At 29.3% G+C, this 15201-nt stretch overlaps 1 pseudogene; it reads right to left on the reverse strand.

Annotated features, from left to right (window-relative positions):
- Positions 1 to 10865: 10865 nt before the first annotated feature.
- Positions 10866 to 12324, reverse strand: LOC126555416 (uncharacterized; annotated as a pseudogene).
- Between the last annotated feature and the right edge of the window lie 2877 nt (positions 12325 to 15201).

A 15201-nucleotide genomic window follows, 5' to 3' on the forward strand; every position in this document is an offset into this window, starting at 1 on the left:
TTAAATGAATACCCATACCTATATAACTGAACGCAGTAACGTATATTATAATATTATAACACTTATAAGTTTTAAGTTACAACTCATAATGTTGAATACATAATATCAATTATGCATCCGTATTTTTCTAAGAGAAATCATTACCAAAGTGGTTTAAAATTTTAAACTTCAATACTATTCAGTTTTTACGGGGAAAAAAAATTCTTTATGTAGACGTAATTTTCATGGGGCGCATCGTGCATCTGCCCGGTTGCCCGGTAGGCCAGTACGGACCTGGTCATAGACAAGTATACAAGTATGTAGTAATCCCACAGTGTATCATGTCATAAGGTGACCAAGATGAGACTGTCGATGGCACGACTAAGTGTAGCTTATAAAATATAAATAATTAATTTGTAATAGCCATTGATTATATATACTATATTATAGTATGTTAGTAGGCTATAGTCTATATTCATTATTCAAGATACTAATATTATGTCTATCGAATTCTAATTATCAGAATTTTTATTTCTGTCACAATAATTCGTTGAGACGCCAGACGGTCGTCCGGTACGGGCCGATGACGAAAAACGCGAGTGCTTGAATGGAGTAAGGGAAGCCGCGTTGTGCCGTTTTACGCCACTAGGGAATAATTCGATAATAATTAGAAAAATTATTTTACAATAATTTCACATGCTAAAAATTGTTTTGCGCAGAACAACTTTACTCCTTCGATATTAACAAAAAAATTACCAAAATTTTACATCCATATAAAGAAGAAATTTATCTGTGTCGTAGCGTCGTTATTTTTTTGATAACTACCTAATAATTTTTAATAATTAATTAAAATACTAAGGAATAAGGCCGGCCGCGCACCAAAAGAGCAAAACTGCTTAAAGCAGACTGAGGCAGCTTTATTATGACTAATTAAAAATAGAACACATGTAATTCAGTGAAATCCGCACACTGATAAGTCATAGTCAAAACAAAACATTTTTGCTCTTCAGTCAATTCTAGTCATGACTAATCGTGTTGTCTCGAAATAGAACATGCTCTATTCTGTCAGTCAAAACAAAACTTTTTTTATCAGTCAAGCCGCCAGTTTTTCCAGTATCACATGGGAAACTACCTAGTTGGATACCGCACCCGTTGCAGAACGATCGCTCATTAATATAATATTATATATTAATATATAAATTTTTAAATTTTTTTATACGTAATACATTTTGTATACCTATATAATAAAGGTAATTATAAACATATATCCACATAATATATTAACAAATAATAAACATATGACGTATTATTTTTAATTATTCTACTCAGTCTTTACTATGACCACTGAAAATATAGCTGGAAACACTCATAACACTTGTTCGACAAAGATCTTCCATCTATAATTATAAAGATAAACAACATAGTAACCGAGATGTTCAGGAAAAATTATGGACAGATATCTCCAGAATACTAAAAGCTCCAGGTAGGTACCTATAATATTTTATAATAATATAATTCTAGGTTTCGCAGCTTTACTCCTTCCTGCTCAAGCCCTTACGTTATTTTGAACTATTTTATGTTTTTATATGAAATCAAAATTTTTACTTATTACCTAGGTATATTGTACAAAATAATGCGACACGGCCTGGGCATGCATATACTATATTTTAATAGTAGGTATACACCGCTGAGCCGAATATATTATCAAACATTTTTAGATTTTTATATTTTTTTACTTTTAATAATTCACTTTTTCAATTTCTATTATAATGGTATGAAATATGTCTGATACACACTACATAGGTAATTAAACAAATAATTTAGTAAAGTAAATAGGACAAAATAAAATTGATCATTGGTCAATATATTTTTATAAAAATAAGTAGTAAATTATATTGAATAATTATAAAATAAAAGTATAAAAAAAATAAAATAAAGCACTTCAAATCTACTCAACTTATCTATCTATCTCAACTTACTTTTTAACCTTATATTTAAAAAAAAAAATATCAAATGTATTCATATTATCATAATTACATTACATTTTAAAAGTTAGAACTAGAATTATTTTTTTAAACTAAATATCTGTCTTGCCAAGGAACTGAACCATTTTCTGAATTGAAAAAATCCATAAACTTATTACGTTGTTCGATAGCAGCTATAGAAGATCTGTTATGATGAACAATATTTGCTTCGCTTCTTATTTCTGTTTGATAATGATTATTTTCAATTTCATTATGAATTTCTGCAAGGTTTACTTCCCTTGTCATAATTAAATTATGCAGTACACATATCGCTTGAGTTATTTTAGTAGCTTTCTCGGGGCCAACTAACATCTTATTTTCCAATACATTAAATCGTTTTACCATTATCCCGAATGCACACTCTACTATTCTACTAGCACGGGATAAACGATAGTTATAAATACGTTTTTCATTTGTTAACTGTCTGCGAGGGAATGGCCTCATTAGGTTTGGTAAAAGTGGGTAAGCTTCGTCCCCAACAAATACAAAAAGGAAGTCTTCGTTTATATGCTGGTCAATTTTTTTTGGTGCAGGCAAATTTAATTTATTATTAATTAATTTTTTACCAAATAAAGATTCTTTTAAAATCCCACTGTCGCTAGATCGACCATAATCATCAACGACCAACGTCTATGACAACAAACTTTGCAACAAAGTTTTGATCTTTTGGTGTGCGGTCGGCCTAAGGATAATAATCCATTATAGTCTAAATACTTAGTAAATAAGTATTAACTAATAATAGTTCGTAAATAGATACGAACTCAATAATTATAATTCGGTATGCAATATAAAATATTAGTTAATAATTACTACTTATTACTAAATGCTTATGAATTAATTTTTAACCTGACAATTTTCGAAAACAAAGGAAATATGTATAAAATAATTTCCTTTCTATTTTATCGTGTACCTATGTTATCTTATAGGCTATAGGTATAACTGTATAATGTATAATCATAATTATTTACTTAGAATAAAATACTCAAACACCGCAAGTAATAGGTAACACGAGGGTAAAATAGTTAGAATATGAAATAGTTAATTAAAAATACATATTGTAATAGAAATAATAATAGGCATTACATAGCTATTACACATGAACTTATTGATATTTATACACGTCCAGGAAAATGCTTCCAGATTACTCATATGTTCGAAGATCGGGTAAGGTAAAGTAAATTTAGATAGCGGTGCTTAGATAAAAGATAATTGCCAATAATTGCGATAAGCCACGGACCAGACTTCAATTAATAAAAGTAGTCGGCTATCTAGTTTATTGTATACATATATCTGTGATTGGCATAGTGACATGGTGTTGGCTGGAAGAAGCATAGATAATATATTATCTATGGGAAGAAGTATCACAGATTATAATCTGTAAGTATCAAATGATTTGTCCTTTCTATCACTCCACCAATCAAATAAAAACCTAGAAAAGTGAACTTTTGTTAGGTTATGTTCAAACAAAAAAAAATTATGATATCACATATCTCCACCGCACGGACTAAAATATATCTTAGTAAAATAATATGTTACTCTCAACTATAGAGTCATAGAGATGCACCCACCACAAGCTATATTTTGAAAAATAATTATATAATAATTTTTTAATATTGATTACTTGAAGGATGCTAGACTTAAAGGGAAGCATCAAAATCTAATCATATTCCTAGGAATATGATATGTTAATTAGGTATTTTTTCTATTAAGGAAATAGACTAGGTAATGAATACTAGTGTGTGATTTAGTTTTTATATGTATAACAAAGTATAGAACATTGTATGACTATGTTAATATTTTTTTTATTATCTTCCAATGTTTATAATACACAATGATAAAAAACTCAAACATAAAATTTAGATACAATATGTATTAGTATTGAATAATATAATTTAAATAAAAACATTTTTTTTTTTTTTTAATATAAACATTTTTACATTCAAATTTAAATTATTATTAAATTATTTTTTTCTGAATATCTCCGTAAATCTAAAGACGATATGAACGAGCTCCTTAAAAATTTGAGAATGAACATGACTCCAAAAGCGAAAACGATGAACTTCAACAAGCCGAAATTCAAGACGCAATGAGTGAACTAGAAATAGGAACGATTAATCTAGAACAAACAAATGGTTTGATAAATAATTTGAATAGTGATCAATAGGGCCCGGATTTTTATGCAAATGCATATTCTTCTACATTTGACGTATAATAATTCTGATTAAATATCTTGACGTTTCGTAAAACGTAGATTCTACTGTTAATTTTTAATTTTGCATATTTTTGCATATTTGCATCAAAATGCATAATAATTGCATATTTCGGGGTAATTACATAAAATGTGCATATTTAACAAATACTTGCTAAAATATTTTAAATTTTACTCAGAGTTTGATATACATGCCGACTTTCCCGATCGCCGACGTTCCTGACAAATATAATTCGACCGATTAAAACAAAATATTTTATTAAAGGGTATTCCGCGACAGATAAATAGACGTTTATAGACATTATCTTATAGATAAATATATATATTATAATATAATATAATATATATTATATTATTAAAATAAATTGAGTGAAGGAGGACGAGGTATTGAATTTGCTAAAGTTAAGCTATCGGAAGTATTATCAAAAAATCCCGGATTATCACAAATAAAAAAAAATTCTGAAATTATAAGTGGAGAAATAGAAAACGACGATGAAGACCTTGCAGAGTTGTCACCAGAAGATATTTTTTGTTTCAAATATGCACCAATTGTGTCAGCAGATGTGGAAAGAAGTTTTTCGAAATACAAGGTAATGCTACGCGACAATCGTAGAAGTTTTCAATTTGATAATTTAAAAGCACATTTTGTTACATCATGTTGGTACTCATTCAATAATTAATACAAATTTTTATGATTTATACACATTTTAAAAAATGATATTTAAATTGTATTTTTTTTTCACTTAATACCATATTTTTTAATTTTTGTATTTTTAAACAATAAATTTTTTTGCATATTATTTGCATATTTTTGAATTTTTGAGTGCATATATATGTGCATATTTAACAAAAAAATTTGCATAAAAATCCGGGCCCTAGTGATCAAAAAAAAAATATTTAACTTTATTAAAAAAGAACTACTGCTTGAAAATTAAAAATTATGCGGCGCTTTGTATCAGGAGTTGGTGGCACTGGAAAATCATGGTTAATCAAAACTATCAAAGCTTATGTAACTATACATCTCCAAAAAAAGTAGCTATAACTACTCCAACCGGCATATCAGCATTTAATATTGAAGGAATGATTATTCATCGTTTGCTTCAGCTACCGGTCGAACACGGTCATACCCCTTCCTATAGGCCGTTATCTTATAATGTACTTCAAGCTATAAGACATTATATAAAATACGTACTACTTTTTTTATAGATGAAATAAGTATGGTTTCTAATATAACACTACTTTATATACATTTAAGATTATGTGAAATATACAATAGGATCTACTTCAACTACCTCCAAAGAAAGGATGTAGGATGAATGATCTCCATTTAATCAAATTGATTCGAAATTATTTACTTAATATACTAACTCATTAGGAACAGTTAATTTATGGCAAAATCGTTTTACTCATGACGAACTTACCCAGAACATGAGACAAAAACATGATCCCATTTATGTAGGTATTTTAGAAAGATTAAGGGTTAATAATCTAAGTTCATCTGACATAAACATTTTAAAATCAAAACAAATAAAGTTTAAGGGGACCACTAAAAAAGACATCATTATTGAGCTAAATGAGTTAATAATTGAGTTGCCACAAGATACCTTATTCTACTCTAAACAAAAAACCATTGCACAGTCCTAAATGAAGCTATACTTTCTTTATTGCCAAATGAAAATGTATGATTAGAAGCTATTGATTATTTTGACACTAAATCTAACATGAAATCCAAAGCAACAAAAAAAAATATCATTTCTTGATGATGACAGTTCAAGGACGGCCGAACTAGAAAAACGGATAAGTATTAAAGTTGACTGTAAAATAATGCTGCTAAGAAATATGATGTCATCAATGGATTAGTGAATAGAGCAATCGGAATAGTAGTAGTTATACAAAATGGATTTGACTTGAAACCAGAAAAAGTTGTGGTTCAATTTGGAACTCAAATTTATAATATTGAATGCGTCACTGGTAAATTTGAAGTTTTTCCAGAGGATTACATATTTAGAAAACAATTTCCAATAAGCATTGCTTACGGTATAACAATTCATAACAGTCAAGGTATGTCACTAAATAAGTGTATAATAGATGTAGGAAACACAATATTTTCTTGTGGGCAAACATATGTAGCGTTATCGAGAGTTTCATCGTTGAGTGGATAATATTTAATTGATTTTGATCCAAGCAAACTTAAATCCCAAACTGCTGCTATAAAAGAATACATTAGGTTAAGATGTATTTATAAGCCGGATCTAAAACCAATTCAAATAAACTTTAAAAATGTTTTTATTCCGGATTGTAATTGGGTAGATAATTCCAACACTTTAGTTCAAAGCTTAGACGTTTCACAACATTTGCCTATTCTAGACGTACCAGGTTTTATCAATTCTGATGGTATGATGGTATCTCGTGTTATATGAATTCTACATTGCAAGTATTATTTTATTGTTGAACGATATAAAAAATAGTTCTAATTATTCAGAACTACAAAACCTAGAATTTTTGTATGCGTCTAATAACACTAAATTAAACTCATCTCATTTGCGTAGGAGTCTTGGCCAACCTTTCAGTGATAATCAACAACAAGATGTAGCCGAATTTGTTGATACTTTATTTCAAACATATGATTCAATAAAAAAATATTTTAGACATCAAATTGACGTAACATTAACTTTCTCAAGGTGTTATTCAATGAGAGTTCAAAGCACACCCAATAATATTGTACATCGTAATATACCAAGAAATAACTATAAAATAACCATTCATTCTTTGTTTGATGAATTTTCAAAATCAGTTGAAATAAATGCAGTTTAATGTCCCAGTTGCAATACATGTTGTACTTGCTATGGGCTATGAGATATCTATAAGATATCTACGAGATTACAAGGCTAAGTTAGTATGACCATGCCTCGTGTCAAGGGTAATGCGGATGCTACTATGACCATGACACGTGTCGGGATAGTAAGCGCACCAATAATTACAGTGCACTAATGATGCATTTGAGATGTTATTGCACGTTCTCAAATTCGTGTCCGAATTTGCAACAACAACAACAAGGACACCTGGTTTTATCCAGAAGACGACAACACGACGTAAACAAGAGACGCACCACAATATATAAGGGAGCTCGAAGACCAGCAACGGCAGATGTACCAAAGCTATCAACAACTGAGCACTTTCACGTCACTCAGCCACTTATTTATTTGTTACATGTATTTTGTTTGTATGCAATAAAACATATTACGTTATTAAGTTTAACTTTCATTCAAATTAACCATTTGGATTCAAATCTGATACTGGCACGCAACAATTTGGCGCAGTCGGTAGGATTCACTTTTCAAGGAGGCAAACCGTCAAAGGCTACCATCAACAAGGAAGATTGCGCAGTCTACCTCGTTGATAACTCCAGAAGAGAAGACCATTCAATTCAATTTTGCAGAAAGTATCAGACAGGATGACAACATCAACGAACGTCGCATTATTGTGAGTGAATAGTTAATTAAATTATTACACGGATATATGTTACAAAAATATAAAACCTAAGAAATATCATTTAAGTAACTGAATATATTTAAGTAGGTCGTAAAAAAACTATTTAGGAATTTTTTTTTGATTATTAAAGGGCAATTGATTTATTTGAATTATTATTGAGAAATATTGAGTTATTATATTATTATTGAGGGAATATTGAGTTATTTGAGTTATTATTGAATTATTATATTATTTTGAGGGCATATTGTTGAATTATTGAGATTATTATTGAGAATTATTATTGAGGGCATATTGTGAATTTTTGAGATTATTATTGAGAATTATTATTGAGGGCATATTGAGTTATTTGAGTTATTATTGAATTATTATATTATTTTGAGGGCATATTGTTGAATTATTGAGATTATTATTGAGAATTATTTTTGAGGGCATATTGTTGAATTATTGAGATTATTATTGAGGGCATATTGTTGAATTATTGAGATTATTATTGAGAATTATTAAAGGGCATATATTATTGAGATTTATTATTGAGTTATATTATTATAGTTGATTGTAAAACGTATCAAATGAGTGTGAAAGCAATTTATGGAGAACACAGGTACATCTCCTTTGGAAGTAGCTAATCCATCGAATAAGACGTCTTTAGAAACTCCAGATTTGAGTTTAGATGTATTAAATAAAACCCAACAGTTGATCAATTTGGGAATTGATTTAGTAAAATTCCTAGCCCTACTGAAAGCCCGAAAGAACGCCCTAGTCTATTTAGAAGCCCAAGTGAACGCCAGAGCGCTAAAATAAAACACAGCTTAGCGAGAAGTTCAAGTTTAGACAATAAAAAGGTTACACGTAGCAAGGTTACGGACGATTTTAAACACACTGAGTTAACGTTCGGGAGAAAACCGCGTGTAAAGAAAATGGTTACCATAAAATTAGAGGAAGCATTTAAGCTTATACCTATGTGTACGGGAGAAGACGATATCTATCCGTTCATAAATGCATGTGATATGGCAGTAAATTTGGTTGAAGAAAAATGCGCACCAACTTTAGTTAAATATATAACAACTAGGTTATGTAGTAGAGCATTAGAAATGATAAAATATAAAAATGTTACTAAATGGGTATACATTAAGAATTAATTCATATAATTATGATGATTATTTATATGATTTGAAACAGAGTATGCAAGTGTCGCATAAATTAGCAAGAAAGAAGTTAATTGAACACAAAGTAAAAAGTAAGGAGCGATATGACAAAAATGAGAATCCTGTAAATATATACGTGAAAGATTTAGTACTTTTAAAAGATAACGCACATAAAAACAAACTTTTATTCACTATGGTCCTACCATATGAAGTAATTGAAGTAATAGGAGATGAAAATATAGTTATACAACGTGGCCGAAGAGGCATTACCATACATAAAAATAATGTTAAACACTATTATGTCATTATAATACTGTTTAATAATACTTGTTTAAAAACAGTATTATAATGATATAGCAAATAATTAATCAAATATAAGATTATAGTATTAATGAATAAATTTAATGAAGGTTTGTGAAATAAAAAAGAATTAAATAAATAGTAATGAATAAACTAGGTATTAATGACGAGTTAGAATGTAAAAAAAATAAGGTCAATGTTACGATACATATTTCGTATGACTAAAATCAAAATTATAGTTTGCACAAATTTAAACTGCAAAAACGTAGAGTAGGTATACGGAGGAAGAGAAAGTAACTATACTAAAACAATTTCATGATCTAAGAATGGATGTAGAATTTACTAAACATAATATATTTAATCATATTAACATAAAAAAAATCAACGATATGAAAACTTAATAAAGCATTTTAAAATATTATTATTAATTTTATCCTATGTGTAGATTCAGTTATTCAGTTATTTAATTTGGTATGTGGGTAGAACGTAATGTTCGTGTGTAATGTTAATTAATTATTCACGAATTTATTTTATTATTTTAATTGTACTAATCAAGGTGAAGGAGATTTAAAATATGTATACATATATAAAAAAAATATACTATACTAACATACTTTATATTGTATTCTTAATTGATTTAAAATTGATATAAAATAATTATATATTAAGTTACCAATGTAAAACTGAAATTGTAAGTGTAACTGAGTGCATTAAGAAAAATTGTAAAGATTTCTGTCTTGCAGACATAAACCTTTTTTTTTTGTGGAGAGGTGTTATGGGCTATGAGATATCTATAAAGATATCTACGAGATTACAAGGCCAGGTAAGTTAGTATGACCCAGAGGCGTGCCCAGGATCAAAATGTAGGATAGGCCCGGTTATAATTATTTTAGTTTATATATGCACAATACACATTATTTTTTTTTTTTTAGAAACTTAATTATATTTTTAAATTGAATTAGAAAAAATGATTATAAAATAATATAATACAACACAATTTATTCCTCCTATTTGACTTGTTAATAATACTTAAAGTTACATATTAAAAAATAAAATTAAGTTTTTATTTAACTGAATAATTTCTAAATGAATGCAAATGAAACAATAGTTTTTTTAATTATAATTACATAAAAATATAAAATATAATAATTAATTAGTGAATTGAAGTCTTCGATTTTTCAATTTAGCAAACTCGTCAACAATCTTTGTAGGATCCTGAATTAATTCAAAACTTAACTCCCTCTCAATAGAAATTAACGCTAAATTATGAAGACGTGTAGTAGACATAGATGTTCGTAAATAAGTTTTTATCTTTTTCATTGTTGAAAAACTTCTTTCGGCCGATGCTGAACTTACAGGTATAACTATCACTCGTTCAATGACTTTTTTAATTTCTCCAAATAACTGCCCCATAATGCATATTTCGTTGTAAAAATCTATGATATTTTTACAACTACTGTACATATTTTTTGCTAATTTGCTTTGACTTATTACTTGGTCAGAGAAATAATTATCATCTCCATAATAATTTATACACTTTAAAACAAAATCATCATTTAAAAAGTTTGTCGATATCGGATTGACTACTGAAATAGCAGTTAAAAGTTCTGAATTGTTATTAAATCTTTTTTTCATTTCATTCAACATATTATCTATTACTGTAAAATACATAATTCGCAATTTTTGAGTCGTAGTTTTATTACATTTTAAGGGACCGGTTTAATGTGTGATTTACCGATAAACGGCTGGTCCTATGTGCGATCTACCAATAAATGGCTGGTCAAATTTGTGATTAACTTGCTATAATGTTGCTTGATATATTCATACTGCAAAAGTATTTTTTAAATCTGATAAAAAATCGTCAAATATTTGTGTTTGTACCGGGTGGCATGACCGCCACCATTCTTCTTTAAGTTGGCGGTCTAATAGTGGAGATGCACCATTAACTTTTATATTATATTTGGACTTGACTAACTTCCACAATGACTCTATTGTTTGAGTATGAGCTCCAGTATTTGGATCTACAAAATTTTCGGAATGATTTACAGTTTGATGAATAAATCCATGATCCTTCAGAGAACTATATGCTCGCCACTGATCGCTGTGAATCGTTGTACCAATTTCTACCTCTCTTTCTATTATTGGTAAAGTGTTTGACGATCCCTCTTTTCTACAATGAAAAATCGACGTTCAGTTTTGTTGTCTTTATTACAACACAAACCAAATACCCACGGTCCCTGTATTCTATTTCCATAATTTCGTTGATTATTTTCTACCGGAGCTTCATTTTCATTATTTGAAGTTTCGTCACTATCTTCATGTGGTTGTGGGTCATAATCACCACGTTGTAAGCGACCGCGATTATATATTTCGTTTCCCTTGAAAGAGGGATTCATCTATTTGTACAATGTAACCAGGACCTCCCATTTTTGGTCTTTTTGAAAACTGATCAACAACCACGTCACGGCACAGATTGTACCAGTCAATTACAGTGGATTTACTTCTACCTGTCCACAAAACTGCATTATGCACTGGTATCATATATACCCAATACCAGACAAGTTCTATTATTTCTGTTAGAGCTAAATTACTATGACATTTACCATTAAGGTCTGTGTAAGTAAAAAATGGATGTCCTGCGCGAATTGACTGATATGTTTGGCATCCTTTTTTAGTACACTTCATAGTCACAATTTTTTTAAAAGTACCGTCCGAATGTCTTTTTTTACTAGTCCTTGTTGTTTCACGTAATTGTCCACCATATTCTTTTTTGAACAAACCAAGCGATTGTTACTTAAAAGGTTTTTACTTTTTAAATATTCAACGCATTTCAATTCATCAATAATTATATTTCTATATAAATACCCCATTGTTGTAGTAGAATTCATTTTAAAATTTAAATCGTTACAAAACTATAGTTACAAAAAAAAAAAAAATGGAAAAAATTCACCAACAAACGAAATGACACAAATGAACTCTAAATGGTAACTGAATGTTTAAATGATGTATTTTAAAAATACAATACAGTCGTAAAATCCATATCATATCGATAATTATTTAGGTTTAGCACTATAGTATAAAATATAGGTATTTTATCGGTAGATCACACGTTCTACCTACAACGCTTTATCGTAGATACTAGATAGCCGTTTATCGGTAGATCAAACATTGGACCGGTCCCCATTTTAAGCCAATTGTTGACGTAATTACATAATCACTTAATGTACTATTAATATTTTTCTGTCTTTTTTTCATAATTATCCATAGAGATATTTAAATTTGAAGCCATAATTTGAGCTTTTTTATAAAAGTTATTGAAAAATTCATCCAAACGTAAACTTTGAAGCTCTTTTATTGTAGCATCAATTAAATTTAAACACTTAATTATATCAAGAGAAGAAGATTGTAAATGTATTGAAAGTACGTTGATAGTTGATAAAAGGTTATCAAGAAATGTTAAAATAAATAATACGTCAAACGATCGAAATTGGTTTAATAATCCTTTGGCTTCCACGGCCTCTTTTTTTTTGAGCTACTTGACAGTTGTGATAAAGCTTTTATGACATTTTCAAAACGAATTAAAAAAAAATGAATACCTTTATATTTTGCAACCCATCTAGTATCACTATGTTGAGGGACTTTTAAAATTGTTTCACAATCTTTTTGGACATCAGAAAATATTTTATAACGTAAAGTTGAACTCGATTGAAATGCATAAATTGCTTCAAGCAATCCAATCGTATTGTCAACAACCTCAACTGATTTAGCAACATCGACCAAAACTAAATTAAGCCGATGTTCATAGCAATGTATATAAGGGCATTTGTTTTTAGAAAGTTCTCTAATTTTTACTTGTACGCCATTGGTAGAACCAGACATTACTGATGCACCGTCGTAGGATTGACTTATACATTTTGTAATATCTAAACCAACTGAATTTAAAAATTCGATAATAGAATTAGTTAGGCCTAGTGCATCTAATTCTTCTACTTGTACAAATCCTAAGAACCTTTCTTTTATAGTTAATTTATGTACTTATCTGATTCATATTGACATTTGTTCAAATGTTGACGCATCAAGGCTTCATCAACAATTGAACTATAAACCGAACTACCTTCATTCACTTCTCTAATAATAGTTTGTAAAATGACATTTGAAGACGCAAATAAAATATCATTTTGGATTTTATTTGAAGTATACTTAGCATTTTAAGGTAGGGACTTTAAATTTATATTAAACTTTTCATTTTCCAAACAAAGTAAATCTAATAGTTCTTTAAAATTACCTTGATTTTTTGTAGTTTCTAAGTCGTGTTCGTCTTCATTTGAATATTCGATTATATTATTGTGACCACGTAAACCTATATCCTGTCGTGCGCAATACAAAACTGAACGAATTACACTTTTTAATACTTCTAGATTTTTATTTATATTCTCTTCGACATGACTATTCATTTGAGTCGTAACGACGTAACAGCTCCTATACTTTTTGATGATATATAACCTTGATGTTTGGCTAACGATGTTTTATGCGAATCTGCCGAGTTATGTTTTTTTGCCATACCCGAAATATTTTTCCAATTATTATATCCTGTGGCTATTAAAATATTTTGATGCTTTTCACGAGATATAGAACTAGTAAAATGACGACAAAAAAAAACAGAAAATTGCATCCAATTGAACAGAATATTCAATCCAAGGATAAACTTTGTACCACGAACTTTGAAAACTACGTTGTTTTTCACAAATTTTACGACGTGGAAAATTGATAATCGGCTGAATAGGTTGTTCATCACTATTTAAGCTAATATCAAGCACATTTAAGCTAGACGACTCGTTAGAAGTTGAGGTAACATTTAATTTTAACATTTTTGTTTGTGGTTGATCTATTGTACTATCATCATCGTTCAATGTCCTTGTGGGTTTCGGAATAGGTTTAAAAAACTGGCTAATCATATTTTTATTTTTATTTAATTATTAGTCAAGTTATAATCAATATAAAATAAAAAAGTACTTAGGTTATTCTAATAGTGTACACAAACAACAACAGACAAAATGAATAAAACGATTTCCTCGATCGGCTCGGTTACACACAAGTCACTATAATACGTCTACACAGTACACACTGTAATAAACTAATAAATTATTAATACCAAAAAATAACATATTTTGTAAACCATATTCATTATCTTATATCAAATGACGATTGTCGGCAGTGAAAGGCCAGTGCGAGGAATGTTTAAATAACTCACTTCGGATGTATTATTGTCTATTATTTACTATTTTTAGCCGATAAGCAGTACTGTGGCTACAATTGTTTGCGACGAAGGAAAGAATTATTAATAACGTATAAATGCTTGCCATAAGTGGGTTATAAATAAATAATCTTTGTTCCAAAATCATTCAATTACATATCGTATTATGAACCAAAAAAATGTATAAAATTATGTTTCTTGAAAAATATTAATTATTATTATTTGAAAACAGGGTAGACCTGGGCCTACCAGGCCTACCTGCTGGGCACGCCACTGGTATGACCATGCCTCGTGTCAAGGGTAATGCGGATGCTACTATGACCATGACGCGTGTCGGGATAGTAAGCGCACCAATAATTACAATGCACTAATGATGTATTTGAGATATTATTGCGCATTCTCAAATTCGTGTCCGAATTTGCAACAACAACTACAAGGACACCTGGTTTCACCCAGAAGGCGACAACTCGACGTAAACAAGAGACGCACCACAATATATAAGGGAGCCCGAAGACCAGCAACGGCAGATGTACCAAAGCTATCAACAACTGAGCACTTTCACGACACTCAGCCACTTATTTTGTTTGTTACATGTATTTTATTTATATGCAATAAAGACATATTTCGTTATTAAGTTTAACTTTCATTCAAATTAACCATTTGGATTCAAATCTGATACTGGCACGCAACATACTCATCACCAAAATATTAAGTTAACAAACACAAACCAATATAATGCTACAATTATTACTCTGGTCCAATATTTCCAAAATAAAATTAATAACCTAATAATTAATC

The sequence above is a fragment of the Aphis gossypii genome, unplaced genomic scaffold, assembly GCF_020184175.1.
Source record: "Aphis gossypii isolate Hap1 unplaced genomic scaffold, ASM2018417v2 Contig00841, whole genome shotgun sequence".
NCBI lineage: Eukaryota > Metazoa > Arthropoda > Insecta > Hemiptera > Aphididae > Aphis > Aphis gossypii.